At 45.1% G+C, this 7650-nt stretch overlaps 1 non-coding gene across 1 annotated transcript; it reads left to right on the forward strand.

Moving 5' to 3' along the window:
- Positions 1-100: 100 nt before the first annotated feature.
- TRNAA-CGC (transfer RNA alanine (anticodon CGC)) lies at positions 101-173 on the forward strand. Its single transcript has one exon. It is a non-coding gene; the product is annotated as a tRNA-Ala (tRNA).
- The last annotated feature ends 7477 nt before the right edge of the window (positions 174-7650 follow it).

The raw sequence follows: 7650 nt of genomic DNA on the forward strand, positions 1-7650 counted from the left end.
ATTAAACCGAGAGTCGCCCCATCGTTCTCATTTCTAGTCACAGCAGTGTGGATCAAAAAATCCATAATGGATACAATTAACAGTGTGTGATTGCCACCTCGGGGGTGTAGCTCATATGGTAGAGCGCTCGCTTCGCATGCGAGAGGCACGGGGTTCGATTCCCCGCACCTCCATCCTCTTTTTTACTCCATCCTCTTTTTTAATTTATAAAGATAAGAATGAGGAAATGATTCTTTTTTTTATCGTTTTTGCGGGGACTGTGAGAAGGAAATAGTTCGCTCGGGGCTTGACAACTACTCGTTTCCGGCCTTGCGATGTTTTGCTGTCATCTCTAAGGCCCAGCTAAGCCCCGTGCAAACAACACACGCACAAAGGCCGACAACTAACTGCAGAAGGTGGATCCTACTGAACGCGGCTATAGGTCGCCTACAACGCGCTCAACCTATTTGTTTTTGTTCATATAATAGCACGTCCGTACATACTAGTTTTTGTTCTTTTTTTATATTTTTAAATACTCCAAATAAATATGCATCAAAATTTAATATAGATATTTTAATTTTAAAACGTCCATGTCACATTTAAAAAATGTTAACACATGTTCATACCATTAGAAAAAAAATGTCCGTAACACTAGAAAATATACAAGAATTTCAAACGATGTTTGTGCCATTTGTAAAGATATTTTTACAATTTTGAAAAATGTTGCGTAAATTTTGAAAAATGTTTGTACCAATAATTTTTAGACATTTCTAAAAAATGTTCATACGTTAGCAAAATGTGTTAGTGACATTTAGAAAATGTTAGTATGATGTTAAAATGTTCAAATTATATAGGAAAATGTTTATCATTTGTTCAAAAAACATGTCCAAACATGTATTTAGAAAAATGTACATCATGTACTTAAAAAATGTTAAAAGTGTATGAAATAAATGTTACGCGTCTATAACAAAATAAAGTCGACATCTATTTGAAAAATAAGGGGGAAAATACAAAGAAAAGGAGAAGAAGAAAAACACATGAAAGTTTCTAAAACTGGTCCAAACCAGTCCATGACCTTCCCGAAAGAGCTTTGCAACTTGCTATCTAGCTTGGAGGTGGCTTGCCCTCGGTCTGGTAAGGTGATTGCGTGCATCTTGAGTGAGAAGGTTAACAAAAGACAAGATCAAGAAGGTGATGAAGTCTCTCAAAAACAAAAATAAGAAGAGTGATGCCATAGAGAAGGCATCTGCGGCTGCTTAATGGTTGCTCCTCAGTCTTTTGGGTCATCCTCATGGTTTATCTTATCATCCTGGTTTTGATGGGATCAATTGTCCACATCTGAGGCATCCTTATTGGGGATTCCTTCGCGATATAAATGTGTGACGGTTTGGGACTCTTGCATGTTGGGAATGCCTATAGGGTTGATGGTTCTGTCAAGGGGTTTCAGACCTTGGGAGTAGTCTGTATGTGGTATTGTAATTGTTTTCAACCGGTTTTCCATTAGTTAACTGGACAACTCTCTTCTACTTAATTAATCGATGAGGTAAATCTTTTGCCTCCGTTTCAAAAAAAATACTCCAGGTACTATAGTTGTCGTGGAATTGTCAAGGCAGGTGTCCTTAGTGTCAGGACTTAGTCGTGAGGCCAACGCATCTATGTAGTAGTTTGGAGGGGTTGGTCGGAATCGAGAGATGCGAGGTTTTACCTAGGTTCAGCCCCTCACGGTGGAGATAAAAGCCTAGATCCTGCTTCATTGATATTGATGATGATGATCACGATTAGAAGGGTGCTCTATCTCGAGAGCTATTGACTTGTATATCTAAACATAACTTGTGAAACCTGTGAAACTTGTCCCTCTTGGGGTGCCCTGCCCCTCCTTATATATGTTGAAGGGGTGGCTTACATGACTAGTCCTATTAGGATTAGGATTACTCTATTACAAGTGGAGTCCTAATCTTTCTTACTTTGTAAGGGAATATTCCTTATGCTTTCCTCTTAAGCCGGCCCGCCATAGCTTGAGCCGGACTTCCATGAACTGCCTTCTGGGCCATCGGGTCTTGTCGCTCCTCTAACCCGCCTGTCAGGTCACCAATGAGTCACCTGACTTGGCTGGGTCATCAGTGAGTGGAGAGATCCAGGCGGGTCACTTAGTGAGTCGCCAAGTCAGGACGGGTCACCAGTGAGTCGCCAACTTCGGCCGGGTCATACATCCGGCCGAGTCATACTGCGGGGTATATCCCCAACATTAGCCCCCAGTTTAATTTGGATTTATCCATATTAAACTTATCCTGCAAAATAAACACAAGAACAAATTTGACAGGAGCCTCATAATCAATTTGCTGTCACTGATTTTTAGCCGGCTTGAAGATGTAAAACTTGCCGGTTTATCATTACCAAAATTGTCGAGTTATAAAGCAGACGATGCCGGGTCATAATTGTTGTTGACACCGGGTCATGTAATTGATCTTTCTGATTTACTCAAAACTGATAATTTGAAGACGTTCCCCCTTTATATGCATAATACCTGTAGCCCCCAAGTCTTAAGAGGATAACATAGTGATAGCTTAAGACTTGCTCCAGTATAAGTGTTGCAACCTTGAAGAAATCCTGGTTGTTCATCTCAGTCATTAGTCATAAACTGAATATTCCACATATGTAGCCCCCAAGTGTCAGGTTGTCATGCTTGCAGCAACCTGGGACTTGTAATTGCCTGATGCCCATAAAAACTTCAACCAGTGTAGCCCCCAAGGGCCGGGTCATTATGCAATAATGAGCAGGGACTTTGTAGATACGATCATGTAAATTTGAGTAGCAACATGTAGCCCCCAAGGGCCAGCTCAGTAAGATAATATTGAGCCGGGACTTTTTATATATATACTTAAATTTTTTACAGGAGCAATTGGTAGCCCCCAAGGGCTGGCTCATTTACAATGTGATGAGTCGGGTCTTCAATAGGGTGAGAAAAAAATGATGTTGCATTAGCCCCCAAGTGCCATGGTGCATGCTGGCAGTGACATGGGACTTGCATATTTGATGTAATCTTCAACTTGAATAATGTAGCCCCCAAGTGCCGGATCGTAAGCTTGCAGCGACTCGGGACTATTCATTCCATTGTATAATAAATTATATCCATTGCGCTGAAGCGACTTTGAAAACCTCAATCATAACATTGGTTATTGATAACCATAATAAAAATCCAGCCATATTGGCTATTAAAGATTTGAATAATATAAGCCGGTTTGAAACCTCAATCATTCAATATCATCATGAAAATTCAGCCAAGTTGGGCTATTATCATATACTGGCGACTTAGAGTCTGCAATCCTGGCGGGTTGCAAAGACCCGAAGATGCTTCAAATATGAACCGTAAACAGGGCAGCTGGGCCCGACTTATAAAAACCGGAAAGCAGCGAAAAACTCAAATACGAATAAGAAATCAAAAGAAATTCAAGGCTTTTGTAGACTGTCAAATTAAAGTGTCTTCTTCAATGAAACTAGTCGGAGCCCCTAGATTGTTCGTGCTTCCATGATCCTGACTCATAGTGTGCCCAATCGACATTTGGACCCTAGATAAGTCTGGTCTTGCTCAAAGACTTATGAGGAGTACGCGGGGCCAGAGTAACAGTATCATGGGCCGATTTATCCATGTTTCAAGGAAGGCGGCTTATGAAGCCTGGATCCATCTGACTTTGTAAACCGTACTCTCACATGACAAGCCGTCGTTTGAACCTTAATCGAGCTCAGATCTTGGTCGAATACGCCGTAAAGACTGATTGTTAAGAGTTCGGCGGGTCAATCAGGATGACCTGATGGAGTTGAAGCAGCTGGTGTTACAGGTAGGACGACCCGGTCAGAGTTTGTTCTCTTCGATCGAATACGCCTATGTTTGGAAAAACCTGGTCAAGAGGGTAGTAACGCTATGTTCTCTTTGGTTGAATACGCCTATGTTTGAACAGGAAGCCTCCAAGTGACATGCTTACAAGCGTGGCGTTGAGAAGATCAAAAGGGTACTGCCATCTATGTTCTCTTTGGTGAATACACCTATGTTTGAACAGGAAGCCCCCAAGTGATCATATAAACTTTTGGCCTTGCGCCGATCAAGAGGGTACCGACAGCTATGCTCGATGAGCAGGAAGCCCCCAAGTGATCACAAGTTTTGGCATTGCGTCAATGAAGAGGGTAGCGACAGCTATGCTCGATGAGCAGGAAGCCCCCAAATGATCATAATAAGATAAGCCGTAAGGCAGGATACCCATGTTTGAACCGCGCATCATGACAGCAAGTTCTCTTTGGCAACCTTTAATTTTTCTGAGAACTCAAACTTGCGAGAGATGGATATTCTTCTTGAGCCGGTGTTTTAAACCGGATTTGAGAGCTTCAGAGCTTTGTGGGAGACAGTTTCCTCTTAAAACGGATTTTGAACCAGATATTGAGAGCTTCAGCGCTGTGTGGGAGATGTGATTTCCCTTGACCGGATTGTAAACTGGAAGCATCATTGTGAGCCGGAATTTTTCTGATGGCCTTTTAAATTTTCATCGATATAGTAGTAATCTCCGGGGCCGGGTTATTTTTTCCCTCCAATGTCCTGGGGTTCTTGAATTTACTGAAATTGGTAAGACTTGCTGAGTCATATCATTGTAGCCCCCGGGTCTTAAGACGACTCGAGGAGTTGTCTTGAGATTCTCCGTATTTGACCATAGTAGAAAGTGTATATCATTGGCGTTGATAGCGCGATGTGAATCGACAGAATGTTGAGGTGACTGCGGCGGGTTATAAATGATCTCGTATGAGCCGTGTTAGCAACTCGGCCAATGATTCCTTCCAACTGGCTGTTTGAAGTTAACCAAACTGTAGTGGCGGCGGCTTGTGCGCATGCCCATTGAGCCATCAAGTGAAGATGGCGGCTGAGAATACATGATATTTTGCCTACAATTTGTTGGAAAAAAACCGGGCTACCCAAGCAGTGACTGCTCATACTCAATAAAGAGCTCATGCAGATAGGTGCGGCCCAGTGTTTTGATATAGACCAGGCCGCGAGAGACGGACGGAAAAGATGACCGCATCATCAGAGGCGGCTCAGACAGATGAATCGGTCGCGGCGTTGTAAGCCGGCGGATGGGGGAGTCAATCGCAGGCGCGGTAAGCCGCGCGGACGGGTGAGTCAACCACGTCTTGTTGATGTAGTGAACAATTGTCTGATTGTTCGGATGACGGATGATCCGTTCAACGCAACAGAGACGGCTCGACGCAGATCGGCAACTCTGTATAACCCAGCGGCTCAGGCAGACCGGCGACGCAATTAGCCCCGACGGCTCAGGTAAACCAGCGACCTGGGGCGTAACCACGACAACGGTAGAGGGTCCTAGCAGAAAGTCGCGGAAGCGAGCAACAAGGCAGGTCAACAAGGCGGGCCACAGCGGAGGCGGCGCTCGGTGACCCAGTGCTTAGAGCTGCGGGTCCGAGGCAGGTGAGACGAGCAGAGGCGCTCTGGAGGAATCCCGACACGGATGTACCGGCATGGACCAGCTTCGGCAGCACACGCTGGCATGAAAATACAGCCCAGTTCAACCATAGCATCTCGTGCTTCTTCAGTCCACTCACTGTTCAATTACCCTTTAAATGCTTCAATAAAAAAATCCATGCAATATCCATGATGACTGTCAGGCAACACCGATGGTACTTCACCTTGTAATACATTTTTCTCCATTAGTAACTGGATGCATGGCTCATTATACGTGCCATAAAATTCTCTCTGAAAAATTGATCTTCCACGTCCCGAATCTGTGATATCAGTTAGTGAGCTTGGTAAGTTTAAGCTAGAACACGGCCTTATTAGGCATGCAATTTTTGCTGGTCCTAAAAGCTACTTCACGCCTGCGAGTAATTTAGGGACAGTCCATACTCCAGTTGGAGACCACATGCCATATCTCTTGGCCTAAAATATGGGCTATCATGTAACTTTTCCTTAATAACATTAGCAACCCATCGCTGTGTCCCCAAATGATGACCTTTCACGGTTTCAGCTTCACAGGTGTGTTTCAGACAGGCCCGGCGGTTCGGCGTACAGTGACCCAACGTGATTCGAGAGCAGGGGCAGGGGCGCAGGGCCGGCAAAGACCGGCGGCTAGATGCGCATCCACCGCGGAGGCGTGCGGGGAACGGCCTCAACGGCTGGTCAACCACTTGGCGGCAGTGGCTCACGATGGACGCGGGCAGCTCAAGGCCGGAACGTCGTGTGCCAACAACGGCTCATAGCGGACGCACCCGACCATGGCAGAGGCGAGAGACCGTGGAAAAGGCTCTCTAACACGGCATGGCAGGGGAGGCGCTCAGAGGCGGAGGACCCGGCCGGGTGGGTCGTGAAGGAAATATGCCCTAGAGGCAATAATAAAGTTATTATTTATTTCCTTATATCATGATAAATGTTTATTATTCATGCTAGAATTGTATTAACCGGAAACATAATACATGTCTGAATACATAGACAAACAGTATGTCACTATTATGCCTCTACTTGACTAGCTTGTTGAATCAAAGATGGTTAAGTTTCCTAGCCATAGACATGAGTTGTCATTTAATTAACGGGATCACATCATTAGAGATTGATGTGATTGACTTGACCCATTCCGTTAGCATAGCACTTGATCGTTTAGTTTATTGCTATTGCTTTCTTCATGACTTATACATGTTCCTATGACTATGAGATTATGCAACTCCCGTTTACCGGAGGAACACTTTGTGTGCTACCAAATGTCACAACGTAACTGGGTGATTATAAAGGTGCTCTACAGTGTCTCCGAAGGTACTTGTTGGGTTGGCGTATTTCGAGATTAGGATTTGTCACTCCGATTGCCGGAGAGGTATCTCTGGGCCCTCTCGGTAATGCACATCACATAAGCCTTGCAAGCATTGCAACTAATAAGTTAGTTGCGGGATGATGTGTTACAGAACGAGTAAATATACTTGCCGGTAATGAGATTGAACTAGGTATTGAGATACCGAGGATCAAATCTCGGGCAAGTAACATACCGATGACAAAGGGAACAACGTATGTTGTTATGCGGTCTGACCGATAAAAGATCTTCGTAGAATATGTAGGAGCCAATATGAGCATCCAGGTTCCGCTATTGGTTATTGACCGGAGACGTGTCTCGGTCATGTCTACATTGTTCTCCAACCTGTAGGGTCCGCACGCTTAACTTTACGATGACAGTTTCATTATGAGTTTATATATTTTGATGTACCGAAGGTTGTTCGGAGTCCCGGATGTGATCACGGACATAACAAGGAGTCTCGAAATAGTCGAGACATAAAGATTGATATATTGGACGACTATATTCGGACGCAGGAATGGTTCCGGGAGTTATCGGATATAAAACGGAGTACCGGGGGTTACTGGACCCCCCCCCCCCCCGGGGTTAATGGGCCTCATGGGCCCAAAGTGGAGCAGAGGAGGGGCGGCCAGGGCAGGCTGCGCGCCCCCTCCCCCTCTAGTCCGAATTGGACAAGGAGGGAGGGGTGGCGCCCCCCCTTTCCTTTCTCTCCTCTCTCCCTTCCTTCCCCCTCTCCTAGTTGGACAAGGAAAGGAGGGAGTCCAACTCCCGGTAGGAGTAGGACTCCTCCCTGGCGCACCTCGTCCTGGCCGGCCGCCCCTCCCCCTTGCTCCTTTAT

The sequence above is a fragment of the Triticum urartu genome, chromosome 2A, assembly GCF_056163025.1.
Source record: "Triticum urartu cultivar PI428250 chromosome 2A, HENAU_Tu73, whole genome shotgun sequence".
Taxonomy (NCBI): Eukaryota; Viridiplantae; Streptophyta; class Magnoliopsida; order Poales; family Poaceae; genus Triticum; species Triticum urartu.